Raw genomic sequence first — 17,341 nt, 5'->3', positions numbered from 1 at the left:
CTGTTCCAGCTCCTGCCACTACACCCCTAGCCTCCCTCCTCCTTGCTCTCCATGATATTCCTCCTGGTGACTCTGGAGCACCTGGCCACCAGACAGGCAGTTGAGAACCACCAGATACTGATAATGAGGGGGTCTGTATGGACACTTGGAGGACAAGGCAGTAAAAGATACAAAGATTTCACACTCAGGTTTCCAAAGGCACTGTCACTTCAGGCTAACGAAATCTACTTAGTTCCCCCAGTAAAATGAAAACCCTGAAAAAGCTGTTCCAGATACATGGCCTACCCTGGAGACTTTGCTACATTTTTGCGGTTTCACAACACATTTTCCTATCAATTTGGAAATACTTTCCTCTCCTCGGTAACTGGTTGATAAATCCACAGAAATAAGAGGGAAAACTATCAGTCTACAGCAGGGAACAGGAGATTTGGCTATGTATATAATCTGTCAAATGAACAGGAGGGTCTTAAGGGAAATTTTCTGTCAATATTCCACCTCTTCTGGTACCACTGAATATGGCACTAGATGGGAAAACAGTGAAAGAGGCACTTCAGTGAAAGATTACACTACGCAAAATTAGCATCATACAAATGCAATAAAGGTAAGAATAATCACTAATCTAGTGGAAATGAAGGGAAAGAATTACACATGAAGTAGTGATGACCATTTAGAAGAAAGACTCTAAATGCCCATGTCTCTTGATATTTGTTGTTGAATAAATTCCTCTGGTTAACCAGGAGATCAAAAATGACGGTCTAAATGCCCAAATCCATTCAGTACCTTTATGCTGCAGTCACACACCTGCAACTGAGCTAGACTGAAACGAAGGTATCAAATGCAGCTCCTCATCACCAGCCCCACCTCACCTCCTCTGGAGATCATCACTGCCTTCTTCTCCAAACTACCCACACAACCACACGCAGCCACCTTTTATCCCAACCAAGCTGGATACTAGGTTCAAAAAGGCATGCTATTTGGATCACTTGGACTTTTTGTTTGTTTTTTGGCAGAAGCAATCTGGGGAACAGCCCAACCTGTAAAAGCAGGAGGAAATGTGAGAAAGTACTCATCAGTGACGGGTGCTGGCAGCACCCTGGGCAGATGCAGTGGGAAGCACGCATGGGACCACAGCTCCTGTGCAGTTTTCAGGAACCGAGCAAAACTGTTCCACTGGTGCTCGCACGCTGGGGCGTGCTCTGGCAGCCAGCTGCCAGTCTTGTCCTGGCACTGCTCCACTCACACCCCCTTCACAGATACAGCCTCACTGTACATCCAGACGCAAAAGCTACATACAGCCATGACAAATTTGTAGACACTCTTTTGTATGAGAGCTGTGCAAAATCTCTTGCAAGAGAACTCAGCAAAAACATGACCTTTCATGTCCTTAAATCAAGAAAACAAGATTTACCATAGCCCACTTCCACAGTGGCAAACCAATAAAGATATCAAAGAATTTCAACAGGGCTGTAATAGGATTTCATCTTGGAAGTACTGGCTCTTCTAAGTGCAGCCTGACTTACACCATAGCACTACTCAAAGGACTTGTAGCGATGCTCTGCTCTTATGATGAAAAACAATGAATTCTGCTATTCAGCTCTCAAGTGAGCTGCAAGTTTACTTTCAAATGAAGATCTAATTTAAAAGGAGAGTCAATTAATCTCAAAATAACTAAGATTTCCTCTCTGCTCACACCCTGGTTTCTCAGAGAATGCTTTACAAATTTAGCAACGACTAAAACGAGTTAGTCTAGTATGCTGACTTTCCGTTCCCAGATTAGACAACCTTCTCTATGATAAAACACTGAAAATGCTTAAACTGTGAGAAGAAACAACACAGGTGCCATACTCCTCATCCAAGAAGCTGGTCTCCATTCACACAAGTAAGCACAGTGACTTCTTTGTGCCACAGAAGCAAGATCTGACTCAAAACACCTATGGGCCATAGGACAAACAGGACAGAGGAGAAAGGTACCGTGACCTATATATTTAAATTTATCAAAGGTTTTGTTTCTGGAAGATCCTCAAGTGGTTTAACCTGCTTTCCTCCTCTCATCCCTCATTCAACTCTGAAAGTAGTACTACATTTGCCTGGCCCTTTTTGGAAGCATTTGAAGTTGTTAAATGCAATTACAAGGCAGAGGGGCCCTTATGCCACCATATATACTATCCATATCTATTTTTTATCTCAATGAGTTCAGGTCACGTCCACAATTTCATTTTGCTAACAATTTTACCATCCCTCTGGCTGGTATAAAAATCAAAATGAGCCTGTAAGAAATCTTACGAAATCCTGAGATTAAGTAATTTCTTGGCCTTAAATTGCCAATTTAGAAGGCAAATTTCCTTTTGAATTTACAAAGGCCCACATTCAGGGCAACATTGCTTAATTATTGTTTTGACTCTACCAATGAGACAGAAAAGCTCAGTAAGCCTAACTTCACTACATTGATCAAAAAAAGTAAGAACTGGCCTGGGGTGAATTTGTCTCCTGATAGTTAAGCCTCATACAGCCACAAAAAAAGGAGTAATTTTGTCTTGAGAATTTATGGAACTTCACCCATTATTTCAACGCTATCATTTTCACTGTGAAGTATGAAGACCACCCATGCGTCTGTTAGAGGCAGCAACAACAATAAAATTATACACTTGTAATTAGATGCAAAAAATATTACCATGCTGAGGCTATGCCTCCAGAGGAAACAAACTTCCTCTTACAGCCTGTTTCTGTGGCTGTGCCAGTTGTGCTGTGAAAATTCCAGTGTGAACATTACAGTGTGAAATCACAATACCAGAACACAGAGTTCTTTAAGGGTCACTCAGAACGCTGCTTTCAATCATGCAACATATGATGCCAGTGCTCACTTTACCAAATAGGCATCAGATAATAGAGGGTGGTTTACTGTTCCAAGGGAAACTGCCATTTCAGTGCTAATGGACAAAATGAAGGGACATCAACACGCTAAGAATACACACATACAATTAAAACTGCTTGTAACAGGCAGAATTCCTATCTAACTTCCCAAGCAGTATCCTCCTTGCAGAGATGTTAATCCTAATGTTGCCTCTCATTCCCAGGCAAGCAGATTCTACCTCTAAATGCAATTAGAGAAATGGACTGTTACTTGGAAATACAGCTGCATGCACGTTACCATGTAGTCTCTCTCATTCTCTGGGTAAGGAAATACAGCAGAAGCTAATAGAAATAAAACAAAACAAATTATTGAGGAGAATACTATTCCTAGGGTTACTAAGCAGTACACTACAGCTTGTCAGGAACATTTTTAATAGCCCAAGCTCCTGGCACTGCTGCTTATGTTTGCTTATATATAAGCAGAAGGAGTAATACTCCATACAGCATTAGACGTTTCAGTCAAGAGGTACAAAAAGAAGCAACACATTGCAGTGCTAAACACTTAAAAGGCCACACCTAAAGCTCATTTAACATTTTTCTGTCCTCTTACAATTACACAGCATAATACACACTGAAAGCTTTCCTATTCCCTTACTGGATTTCATATATGAAGAACCGACAATTTCTTTTTTGCCTGTATTTTTTCTTATTTTTCTTTACATGAGCTTCCTGCTAGTCAAAGGGATGAAAACCTCAATGCCTACTTTATCCTAATTTAAAGGGAATCAAACTAGGAGTATTTTATAATGTCTTCAAACAACCAAACACAACTCGCCATACTCACCTATGCCCAATTATTCTCTCACACAAACTTATTACAGTTACTGAGGATGTAAAACCAAGTATAGCCAAACATATAGCCAAATCTTCATAGGCTCAGCATAATCCTCAGAAGGTTCATAATCTGATCAAATCAACGCCATTTTTCATATTAACAGTCATGAGACATTTTCCCCAAAAGCTCTGCTTCCCATGCTACAGATGGCAGGGAAGTTTTGTATATAAACAAAATCACAGAATCATTAAGATTGGAAAAGATCTCCAAGATCATCTGGTCCAACCATCCCCCTACTACCAATGTCACCCACTAAACCATGTCCAACCTCTCCTTGAACGCCCCCAGGGACGGTGATTCCACCACCTCCCTGGGCAACCCATCCCAGTGCCTGACTGCTCTTTCTGAGAAGAAAAGTCTCATCATTTCTAGCCTGAATCTTTCCTGGTGCAACTTGAGGCCATTCCCTCTTTTCTTTTACATGAGGGTTTGGTTTCCAATGTCCATATTTAGGCTTCCCAAATTAATTGTCATGTTGGTGAAAGTGAGAAAGTTACAGTAAAGAAGTCACAGAAAATTCAGCTTGAAAGGTGGAATTGTTGAAAGGATGCAAATTACTGAAAAAAAAAAGAAGATTCAAACAAAAAAGCTTAAACAACTTTTAACTGTAGAGGTTACTCCACTTGTGCTGTAAGACTTTCCTGCCTTTAACCTTTAAACCAATGACTCATGAAAATGATATCTTCAAATTTACAGGCAAGCAGCTAGTAGGACTTTTGAAAAAATGTTGTACAACAATAAATCAGGAAGCACAAGCACTTTTGAGCCTTTTGAACTGTCTGCTAATTAATTACAATACTGAAACAATGAAACAAAGGCCCATTAAAAAAAAAAAAAAAAAAAAACTCTCATAAAGAAGAAAATAGAAATTAAACATGTTGTCGGGGAGAGGACTTGAAACAAATGAATTACGCTTGCTCAGATTAACAGGGGCATTCCAACCGCCCCCCCTTCAGACAGAAAACACAACAGGGCAGGTCTTCTTGCCACCAGCGGGTGCCCCTTAGCTGGAAGCAGCTCCAGCTGTCAGGTTGCTGTCAGAGCATAAAGCGCAGCAACACTCCCTTCTCCCACCCTTTTGTTCCTACTAAATACGTGCACTGTGCTCAGCAGCCTCTGCTGTTAAACAATTCATTTTTCCTTGCCTCCTCTGTTTTAGGAGGAGGTAAAAATAGCAGGACTTAGTCACAAAATGTAAAGCTCATTTCCTGTACCTTAGTGCCTCATTCTTTCACCTCCTTGTCCATAGGATTTGGCTACCAAATAGGTCTTAATCTGTAAACAAATGATTTGCTCTACAATTAAACCATTCATTTCCTTTTTTTTTTTTTTCTTTCTTTGGCTGTTTGGCTGCTGTCCAATGTGGAGGCTCATAGGTTCTTCTATTATTTAGTGCTGGTTAAAAGGCAATAAGCTCATTTAGAGTTTATAAAACTATAAGCTATCAACAAAAGCATTTAATGCTTCTCACAAGCACCGTGGCTTTTGCCTGAAAAATTAATAATGTGGGGTTGTGTGCATGCATGTGTATGTGTACATACCTTTGGGCGTGGGGGGCTGTTTTTTTATGTGCTGCCCTGGTTAAGCACTGTGGATATCTTTAAGCCTGTTCCTGTAAGCTGTAAATACATACATTTCACTTTGGCTTCAATTATCAGTGCGTTTTTTTTCTCAACAGCTGATAATCATAAGAACTGCAATTCACCTTGACTACAGAGCTGGCCCTCACAGACTTTGACGTCGCATGAGAAAAGAAAAAAGGTCATGCTGCTGCAGCATTTCACCATGTTTGCAAATACTGTTTCCTTATAAAATGATGTTGTGAATCACAGGAGTCTACAAGAGGAAGCGAAATCTTTAGAGAAATAAATAACATTCTAGGTTTCTCATCTCTACAGTGAAGAGTCATTTTTGACCCAAGAGAAAACAGGGTAACATCAAGGTCATTTTCCTCTATCTCTCCTTTTACATTTTTGTTCCTGCTGCAAAATACTTTCTCAGGAACTGTGAACCCAAACACGATGTGTGTGCGTGTTCACCTCCCCTCAGATATTCATATATATATATATAGCATGGGACTAGCAGGCTACCAACTCAACGCGGGATGGTAAAGACAGTGAAACATTTCAAAAAAAATCCGTCTGAAGTAAGTGAATTACTGCAAATGAACAGCTAAATTTACAGGTGCAAATCTCATTTAGAAATGACAGGTACTTAGCAATATCAACTTCAGCAATATACTCCCAATGAAATTCCGCAAGCCTATTTAAAGTCTATTACGGCTGCTGACATCAATCTGCCAAGCTGCAGAGTGCTAAACTCTACCGAAGATTTGCACCTATAAATTTAGCTACTGGTACATTTGAATTAAATATACTGTGTTTCTCCATATAGGCAACTACAGACATAAGGCTCTGAGGCAGAAGGGCAATCAAGCAGAACTGTCATGGAGGCTTCGATACTGGTTTTGCCCAAACAAAAGTTCAGCCTCCGAGCAGGGTTTAGATTCCAGTCCTTTCTGCAGTGAATTAATCCAGATCTCTGGACTTTCCATCCAAAAATACACTTCTTTCCCAGCGAACTGGAAAAGCTGTATCCCTAATGAAATTACTCCTAGGAATACAAATGTTACCTGAGAATCCCAAAACTCCATTTATGTCAAATCTTTTAAAGATACACCCATGTACTCATGTAGATACATGTATACACAAGCACAGACACCTATAGGTGGATGCACACAAACAGATTTTGATTAGCTCTATGTACAAAAACTCACTAAAGACCAAACACATCTCTGTCTCTCCCCTACCAACCTTTCAAACAAATGATGACTTCTGGAGTCATGGATAATAAGTCGCTTGCAGACAGGCGGCAACTAACTATGTTCATTCTCAAAAACTACAATAAAGGTAAAAAAAAAAAAAATTGTTGTGCTAGCCCTGAAAAAAAAAAAAAAAAAAAAAGTGCTTTGTATCCTGCTTTGGCATAGTAGTCATAAATTTAACCTTAATTATAAGTATTGTTCATTTTTAGAATTTATCCATATGTGATGCATCTTCTGTAATTACCAGTCAGCTGAAAAGGTTTTGTAAACATAAAGCAGTAAGAGGCATTTTAAGTCTACAATAAATATTACAGTTTGAGGAAAAAGGTAAATCTTGGAAGTGCTTTGAAAATTGTTGGCAACTCTTCCTCCCAGCATAAATCTGAAGGCTCAAAAATAAATATTCAAGAGCATTAATTTGTTTCTAGATGTGTGCGTGCAAGTAAAACAGCAGCCATAATGTGGAAATTTGAGTCACATTTTGCAACTAATTGGAAGCAGATTAGAATTCTGCCTCAGGGGAACATTGTCAAACTAGAAGCTGGAGCAAATGAAGAAAGAGGTGAAAGCATCGTGAAGAGCTGACAGATTTACAGTGCTCAAGGCAATAAACGGGTACTAGATGAAAATGAATGTGCCTCACTGTACTGCATGCAGTTCTCAGTCATATCTCAGCAGCAACAGCATACAGCCATGAAACTATTATTTTCAGAGAGATGGTGAAGGAAAGAGTAAGAATGAGAAAAATACTATCCAGGTGGCGTGGAAAAGAATTACGAATCATATTGAGACTCAAGTTGCTACAGGAATAATCAAATTGGTCATAGTAGACCCTGTTCTGTAACCTGGACTCATCTCAGGCAGGATTTACTCAGACATCAAGTAATGAACTACTTATTCGAGTTGAGCAAGAGTCAAACCATTAAGCACGTAGCAGAGAAAAAAAAAAATCTAGCAGGTCTGATATTTTTAAAGCTAAGAATAACACAGAAGCCTGCAGACAGATACATCAGAGGCAAAGGGAAAATTATTTTTTAAGGAGTGATTACAAAAGGTTGGAGGGGAATATAAAAATGAAAATAAAGCGTAGACAAAAATGTACCAATGCTGTAATGGAAACAGCTGCTAGCTTTCTCCTTCAGTGTTTGGCATCTGGTGCAGCATCAGAGGAAAGACTGTTAAAGGATCTGGACATGAAATGTAAATAAAGACTATTAGCCAAAACTCAGCTGATGTATTATAAAACGGTAGCATTTCTTTTTTATATATGTGTTTGTGCATGTATACACCCAATATACATACATATGTGTACACACACACATATATGTATGTATTTGTTTATATGCGTAGGTATATACAACCCTATCCTTAAAAGGCAACTAGCAACACTAAATTTATTACATGAGACTACACCTTACTAGCGGTTGAAGAGTGTCAGATGAGTTTAGCTTTATAGGAAAGCAGGGTGTGCCAACAACAATCTTCACTGTTCTCAAATTACAATTTTTTTTCCTTCAAATTCCTGAACTCCAGTGCAATTCAACATACCCTGTGTAACACTAATCCCAGGGCAAAAGTAACTGGTAAAACTCTACATCAAGTAGGTTCAGTAGAGCCAGCATGCCTCTGGAGTATTAGATCTGTATCTTCAGTGCGCACTAACTAAACAACTCCCTGGACATTTACTAAATCAGATTTAAAACTTCTAGCAGCAAAACACAGTTGCATTGAGGTCCATTTCTAATTTTATTTGCTTCTATTACCTTTTGTTGCAGAGATACAGATCTAGTTCCATTCTCTTCCTTCAAAAAGAAAGAATTGGCAAGAACGCGAAGCCCTGGAACATGCAACTACTGCCATTACCCCACTGCTTTAAGCCTATAATAAAGCACAGATTTGATAGTCCTACCCATGTAGTGTGGCGAACCACACACAAATAAACAGTTCTCCATGAAGAATGAAAACCCAAAGACCAAACTCTTCCAATTCAAACATTATTGTTGCTTTTAACATGAGCCATCTGCAGGAATCAGCCAAGGAGGTGACAGGAAATCCAAAAATAATTTGGTCTGGCCCTGTGCACTATGAGAACTGAGATTACAAGTTGCATTTAACTCTTCTCAATGGTTGAGGGAAGCAGTGAAAACTGTAAAATCTGTGCTTGTGTAATGTAGACCTATGGGCACACAGAGATACACTTCTACCATAGCTTAATGCAGTATCACTGAAATTCACCAATGAAGGTGGCATTTGAGTAGTGTGAATTTAGGAGTGGGGGATGGACTTAACAGGGCCCCTGAATTAACTCAATGGCAAATGCAATAAATTAAGTGTGTGCAAAACCAAAGCACCTTGTGCATCAGAGGCCAGATGCACCTCAAAATTTCCTGGGAAACTCAGCCTAAACTTGAATGCTGCCTTTTATCAGAATAATGGAAAGTGAATTCTAGGAGTTTACATAAGTGTGACCAATTGGAGCTTACTCTTCTGTTGCTAATTGGAGCACGAAAAAAAAAAAAAAAAAAAAAAAAAGCCAGTTTCTGAGAGCAAACTACAAATATACTTTTTTATACTCCACTGCCATATGATAAGAAACAGAATCAAGCTGACTGGTAGAAACTTGACTGGCAACCAAAGACCAAGCTATTATTTCAAACTGTTATGGGAAAGCAATAAAATTGCTACCAGGTCTCCTCATGTTACTCTTCAATAAAAAGAAGCCATCAGGGAAATAAGAGGAAAAGAAAACACATCAAAACCTCTAAAGTTCCTTTAAGTAAAAGTATACTTTTGTGGCATAATGCCATCTGCTTGCTGGTTAACATGACAAGACAATTCAATAACTAGAATACCAGTGTTCCGAAAACACCAAGTAACCACAATCAATAGATTTTTAGTTTGCTCTTTTGACTGCAAAAAAAATTGTGTTCATACACCACTATTGGCATATGCTTCAAATATCCCCATGGGCACATTTTTCTTGTGTTATTATTTGACAGTGGAGATTCCCAGGAGACTGAATCACCTCAGCCAAGCTGGGTTTGTGCCCAGGAATAAGATTTAGTCTAGAACGAATCAAAAACTGGGAGAGGAAAAATGGGAGAAGATTAAGTTAACCAATTTTAAGTGCTTACTATTTCTAAAAACAATACTAAGTCATACTGGTTGAGGAAGGCTTATCATAAAGGACACAATTCAATATTGCCCTTCTTTGCATTAAAAATTACTTAACAGAAAAAAAGGAATTTCAAATTTAAATTTCCAATGGCTTTTTTTTTTTAATAGCCTCTGTGGAAATTACAGGTAGATGTTAGAGAAGGTGAGATTTAGCAGCGTTTGCTTGCCTATTGGAAAAGCAGACATAACACACTTCTCTCCATAAAAATGCAACTTTTTTACTGGTAGTGTTGTGATCAAACACCATAGCTACCCTTCAGGTCAAAAATCTAAATACATGTACAATCCTCAAACCTCTTTTATTGCATGCAACTTACCCTACTCACTCTTAAATCTTTCTATCAAATAGCCCTGTTTATAAACACAGAGTGTGTATGTATACATGCACACATACACAAAGCCGTAAGAAGCAACCATCTATTCCTACCCGCCTGAATCTTCTTTTAGCTTTTTGAAAAAAAAAAAAAAAAAAAAAAAGGGAAAACAAAAATTACAAAGAACATGCTTGTCAGTCAAGTCACTCTGAATAGTTTTACAACCTTTCATTCAAATGTAAAGACTTTGTTCCAATTGCCAAGACCATTTAGCCCAAATTAAGACAAAATGCAAAAGAGAGGCTTATTGAAACCCTGGCTACAACACAACCCAAAATCACAGTCTGATCTTTGCATTTGCCCAAATGGCTACTCATAGCCTGCAGTGAACTGTGGGTTTAATTAATGAACATAATCAGAAAAATCTTGTGATTTAAAATCTCGTATTAAGAAAACCCCAGAAGTCCTTCTATGAAAACTGGTTATTATCTTTATTCAAATTATCTTATTTCAAACATATTTTTAAGCAAATTAAAAAATGATAGCTTGCATTATTATTCACTTTGGTTAAACACTGCACCACAAAAGAGCATGGGCAGAAACATTCTGATGTGAAAAGGGAAAAGTCTGTCAAATAGAAAAAAAAAAAGAAACATGAACAAGCTTTTATGAATTTTAAAAAGATATTTACATTTTGTATTTACATCATAATCAGCAATTTTCACACAACCATTTTGCTATCTTTCACCCAACAGGGAACGTTGTACATAGACCAGAGGTTTTAGAAGATCAATGTATTTCCTGTGATTATTATTAACAAATAAAAATAACTCCCCAGTATGAAAATATAGCGAAACAAACACAAGCTTTTAGCAGAACTATGGCCAGCCCTTCAACAGAAGTGAATGCACCCACAGCTGTGACCACCATCTGAGGACCCATGAGAGGATGTATTTATTATAAGCAATAAAGCACAATCAAGAAGTCAGATAAGCTCTCTGTCCTTCCAGGAAACGCAGTGACATATTGTAGTGTACACTACAACATTACGTAAGGACAAGGTAAAGCCAGCATAGTGTCAACCCTGTTAAGAATAACCTGTCTGTTGGATCAGCTGTACTAAGTACATTAGCTCAGAGCAAGGCAGACTAAAACCTGGTTATACTTGGCAATCTCACCTGTATACCGTGGAACAAACCTGGAATACATAGCTGACTGGCAACGCAAAACCTGAGTGCTACAACTGAGGAACACTGAACATCCAGCAAGTACATGCCAAGCCGCCCAAGTATCCCTGGAAGTGACACAACCTGTTTCTAAGAGTGGATGATGGAAATCCCAAATACCTAACTCAATGTCTTTATCGGAAACAGCAGTGAAGGTGGTATTTCCAATAGCAGAAATGTTAGTGTTTCCGAGTCTGCCTTCCTGACAATGCTTGTAAAACGTGCTCAGGTACCATGTGCACTGGCAACACCACCCCAGGCTGCCAGAAACACATCCTGTAACTAAAAGGAGCACTTCAAAGACTTGCAGCCAAGGCTATGGGCAGCTGGGTCAACAGCAGTGCAGTTTGTCAAGACACACTGGGCACTCTCAAGGCAGTTGTTCAAGGCCTACTTGGCCTACGCCTCCCATTCCATTTCCTTCTGTCCTCTGCTCAGGAAGGTCTTCTGACCTACTGTTTCACAGACCCCACTTGGTGACTATTAATCCAATGTGTGGTTTCTGGACAGGTGGGATCCTCCTGGCCCAGAAGAGAGAAAAGGGTGCCTGTATGCAGCTGTGTGGTGCACTCAATAGTCAGCACCATTTCAAGGGTGTCTCAGCTTGCCCACTCTCCCTTCTACCTGCCCCCTGGGCTTTAACCATGTAGCATGTGGTCTGGCTCTCAGCTGGAACAACACCTCCAAACACCCTGCGGAGCTGACAAAGTCACCCCTCAGGACACGCTCAAGCGTCCTGTGCTTTAGGGACTCGCCATGGAGACCACAGCAAATCTGGGAAGTCCAGGCAGGGCACTGGGGCCAAGCAACCACCAGGCATGCAGGTACAGAACAGACTGGATGATGGATTTTCTGAGGACGAGTCCTGCCATCACTGACGTAACAACGTTTAGCCCAGCGTTACGAATGCAGATTGCAGGGATGGTAGAGCAAACTGATGGGAACGCTGCCTTCAGGATGTGTTCAATTAGCAGAAGGCAGCCCAGGCTCTCCTGTAAACACCAAGGGAAGGATGGAGGTGGCACCTTCTCAAAACCGCATCATGCACAAACCACAATAGCTTTAGCGTGCAAGAAAACCCACACATCCCTGACTTCCAATTTACGTTGCCATTGTCAAAACAATTTTCCAACAGTCAAGGCCCTCAGCAGAGGAGCAGGAACGTGGCCAGAGCCTGGGGTCCGGGCTTCACCTTTCAGCCTGGACCGTGCGGATCCACCCCGCAGCCCGCCATTAACTTGTCTGCTTCCTGTCAGGCCACGCACAGATAATGCCATTTATCTCGGGGCGGCACAACACCAGTCATTAGCTTCAGTCAAAGGCCTCCAACAAAGGCCGGATGGCGTTTTATCCAGGGCTCGCAGGCTGCAGCCAGGAATCGCACTGCCAGACAGGTCAGAACTCAAGTTATCTTTAAAAGAGTAATTTTCCTGCTATCAATGATCCTAGAACAACTCTCCCAAGTCTCTGCACGGAAAAATTTCGTCAATGGTTTTATCGTATGCGATTAGGTGACTGATAAGAGCTTGCTAAAGTTATCTTTGGAGAGTCTTCTTTTTATTTTTTTTCCCCTCCTTCCTTTTACCTCTTGGGGAAAAACTGACAGAATAATTCAGGTTCTAGCTAAATAGTAAGATCTTTGAAGAACTGACCCTTATTGTGTTTGCCTGCAGGAGGTGATTCACTATTATAAATTCTTCAATGACTGAGCTTCTGGAAATCTCTTTAAATGAAAGTGGAACCACTTAACTGTATGTAGGAACATGTGTTTTCGCAGTCTCTCCTGTATTATTGCATTTCAGAAAGCTTCTATAAAGTGCCAGGTGAACTTTTTAAAATAATGATAATAATAATAAAAAAGGAGAGAGTCTCAAAAATATGGGCAAATCTCAACTATTCGATTCCTGGTTTTATGCTGAAAACTAGGAACAGATGGTACTTTCCATGTTCCTTGAATCTGGTTATTGAACACCTCTGTGGTTACGGGAGATTTTGCTTAGCACTTTTAACATACATTTCATTTATTGGACTATAAAATGCTACTTTGGAAAAACAAGTCTTTATATAGCTATAATTAAAACAGTCTTGCAGCAAAGCCCTTTAACATGGAGAACATGGTTAACCTCATGACATCTGGACAATCAATCCCTTCCTTTTTACTGGGTATTTATGAAGTTATTAAAATTGTAAAATTACTGGTGCCGAAAGCGCAGCCTTTTCCCAGCAGTCCCACGCCGTGCCCCAGAGGCTCCGCGCAGGGGTGCCGCAGCAGGTCCGCTGGCGCGGCCGCACCGGGGTCAGCGGCTTCACGCCCACCACCTCCCTCGGCCAAAGGGCAGCACCTCTTCACCCGGCTCAGAAAGCACCGCCACGCTGCGAGGCTGCCCTACAGGACTTTGAGAACCCTGAGCCGTGCTTATTGTTAGGCACCCATAGTTATCACTGTTTTTAACAGCTAAATCCCTTATGTAGCTTTCAAAACAGTTTGCTGTCAAACAACAATAGACTTTGTTCTTTAATTACAGCGGGTGACCTGCTTGCCCTTTTATTTCACAGTGAATAAACTACACCCAAGGCCAGCGAGGAAAGTACATGAAAAGCATATCGCCATAACACCATTAATCAAAGCATGTACCTCAATGATTTACATCAGTGGGTAAAATGCACACCAATTTCCTGACAAAGTGTAGATCACCCTCAATCCTGCCATGAGAAGCGAAGATAAAATGAACAATACCAGCCAACACGTTAATTTGCTGACGACAAGGTTCAGATGCGAAACGCAGTCTTAATCCAACACAACGTGCTAAGACAACAGAAAAATCCAATCCTGGAATATCACTTGACATTCATTTAAAAACTGCACCTGACTACAGCTTGAGATCTTCTGTATTATTTTCAGTTAAACACACAGATTTTCATGTGCCAACTACCATTTTCCCATATCGCAGAGTACATTGTGACATTGTGTTTGAATCCCCAAATCTTTCTGCAATGCACAGAAAGTAATTTTTTGTAGATAAACTGAACTCTTTTCAATGTAACAGCTGTTAAAAATACAAAAACATAGCTAAAACAGATGAAGAGTTCATGCTGACAAACAGTAACTGTGCTAAAAATGGTATGGTATGGATAAGGAATGGAAAATGGAGACAGGTTTTAACACCAAAAATCTTAGGAGTGGTTAGCCTACCTGTCAAAGCTACTTATTCAGACATGTCACTGGTGGCTTAACCACAAAACGGGCTGCACGAATATAGCTCAAACATCTTAGAATTACAGCATACTTTGACTTTATCCACATATTAGGGGAGTGGCGACTTTTACAACATACTTGCGGTTTCTGCATAAAAGAGCCAGCAGAACACAGTCATTGATTTAATTAGGCTTCATAAGATCCTATTTATCATGTTTTACATGACTTTCTGCAGCAAGGAAACAGAATAAATAGTCCAAAAATAGACATTGAAGCATGCTGTGAAAACTAAACAGTGACTACAACTCCAGGGAATCTGCTCCAAGCTTTTCACAAATAGTAAACAAACGCAATTCTGTACCACATACAAAAAACCTTTAGATTTTGACTCAGCAGGCATTAACTCATTTCTATCTAGTAGGACGCATCCAGATTCATGAGACATGTCTTTCACAGCATTAAGATAACTGAAAATTGATTTTAACATGCAGGCTTGAAAATTATCTCTCTACAGACACAAGGTGCTTTATCCAAGTAAAGCACACCCAGCCTCATCTGAGCACGAATTTAAAACCTTTACGGGAAAAAAAAAAAAAAAAAAAAAAAAAAAAAAAAAGCCCTAATGGTTATTAACCATTTGGGAAAAAAGCCAAAACAACAAACATAAAACACTGAAGTTTCACTTCTGCCACTGTCAGCAATGAGGTTTATTATTGTCGTATGTCAAGTAGGGAACATTCTCTAGGAAGAGAAACGCTAAGGGATGTTATTTAAGACAGCAAGCAAGCACACCAGTGTGCCAGACAATGGCCAACACTGCACGACTCTAATGTGCAAAGCCTGTATTAAAGTCACTGTGTGCCAACAGCACTGGCTGTTAGCAGAAATCCACGCTCCAACCCTCCTATTGGAGCAGCAGCCACAACGCCAAGGGTACCACCGGTTCTAAAGCACCCCGTACGTGTCTGCTCTGAATTTACAGACCGTCCCATTTACACTGCACATACGATTACTCGCACGTATGTGAGTTCTTCATACAATTTCCTGTGTGACTCGAGACTGAAAAGAACACAAAAACTGGAGAAACCACACCACTCTCTAATCTCTGTTGCCATGACAGCAGCCTTTGAGATACTGAAATGTTCAGATTGCCAGCTAAACAAAATTGTTGAATGTGAACATTTGGCTGAAAGATTAAAAGGCTAAGGGGGTTGCAAAAGGGCAGTACCTCCCACATTCCAGGCAGCCACTGAATCCAATCAAATGGCTCTGACTCTTTAACCACAACCATTGTGAAGACTGGATTAGGGCAATTTATCTAGATAGTTAAAACAGATTAGAGAACTGCAATTTGAAGACTATTGGCAACAAAAGTAAATGCCTACTGTACTAAGTTAATAAAGAGAGTATGAGATTTTAGGACACCTTCTCACAGTGAGCAGAACTTCCATAAATCAAAGTGCAAACATATACATATGCATTGAATCAATCTGGTTTGCTCTCATCTGCATTTAGAAAAGGTCACAAGGCTCATTCAAATTCATCTGGAGACACGCTATCTTAAAAGCAGTAATATGCATACAATATGAAATTTGATTTGTTCCTTGCCTCAAATACAAGCCCTTGAAATTATTTTCAAGTTTTCACCAATATCTCATGCCACAAACTCCCAAACCTAATCCTCAAAAGTCGACTTTGACGTTACAAAACCTTCAACAGCACTGAAATGCTAAAAAGCTGGTAACAGGTCATAAAGAGCCATAACTTTTCCCTGAGACCTACAGCCCTCCCAGACGCTTGCAGACCATACCATTAACACCAGCCCGAAAGTTTTCCCATCACTGAGCATTCGCTCAGGGAAGCAGTAAAAGCAAATAGCAGACAATGAGGTCTCAGTCTAACACCCTGATACTACTCGCTCATGGGGCGTCGACTTGCTCCACTTTTTGGGTAGGCTGGTAGGTAGGTAGGTAGGTTATCCGTGCTGGACAACCTGTGGAGTCCACCTGACCCGTGATCTAGCCCCCCCAGACCCCACGACAACGCCGCCTGCCCTGGGATGGAGCAGCTCCCGCTGACACCAGAACCTCCTCCAACAAGCTGCTACGAAAGCCGTGCTCTGCCTCCACCCTTCCCTCCGAGCACAACGGTGGGCATTTATTCGTACAGAAAGCATCCTTGGCTGCCTTAACGGAAAGGAACAAAAGCACACACCCCCGCTTGGTGCCTTTCACACATTTCCACCACTCAGCACGCAAGCAGTGCACGTCCAAGCGCCAGCGGGGCTCAGACCAGCGAGCTCCCCTCTGCTCCGAGAGCCCTTTGGCACACACGTACGTGTGTGTCGGGACGAGGTGCCTCCCCTCCTGCCAGCCTCCGCCTTCCAGCAAGACCAGAGGCACCGCCTGCCTGCCGGATCATTCCTCTCTGCACCAGCACCCGGGGGCTGCTGCCCCACCACAGGAGCCCCCCTGTGCGACCAGCATCCCTTGTCCCCACAGAGGGGCACGGCACAGCCCAGGGGCCTCGTGGCTGCCTCCCTTTTCCCACCCTCAGCTCCTGAGAGCGCGACTAGGATGTGGGGACCCTGTGGCCTCGTGGCAGGACAGTTAGCACGTGTCCGAGCTGCTGCTGGAGGAGCTGGAGCTGTGCACCCCCCGAGGCAAGTGGGGGCACCTCCAGCCTGCCACCCCACGTGCCGTCCCGCCGGTACCAGCACTGCTGCTCTCGGCTGACACCGGGGACAGCTCACCCGGGGTCACCTCGGGGCTTCTCCTCCTGGGCAAAGGCCACCAGAAGGCAGGGGCAGGATGGGAACGTTCTCCGTGTCTGGGTACAGCGGGGGAAATCGTGTGGGAA

General features: G+C 41.4%; 1 protein-coding gene across 7 annotated transcripts in view; it reads right to left on the bottom strand.

The window, feature by feature from the left end:
- Nucleotides 1–17,341, bottom strand: part of ZNF608 (zinc finger protein 608) — a gene marked incomplete at its 3' end in the record, with an annotated part of 83,395 nt that overhangs the window by 61,389 nt on the left and 4,665 nt on the right. The window lies entirely within an intron of this gene.

The sequence above is a fragment of the Aythya ferina genome (assembly GCF_964211825.1).
Source record: "Aythya ferina genome assembly, chromosome: Z".
NCBI lineage: Eukaryota > Metazoa > Chordata > Aves > Anseriformes > Anatidae > Aythya > Aythya ferina.
This window is presented reverse-complemented; position numbering and strand designations above follow the sequence as displayed.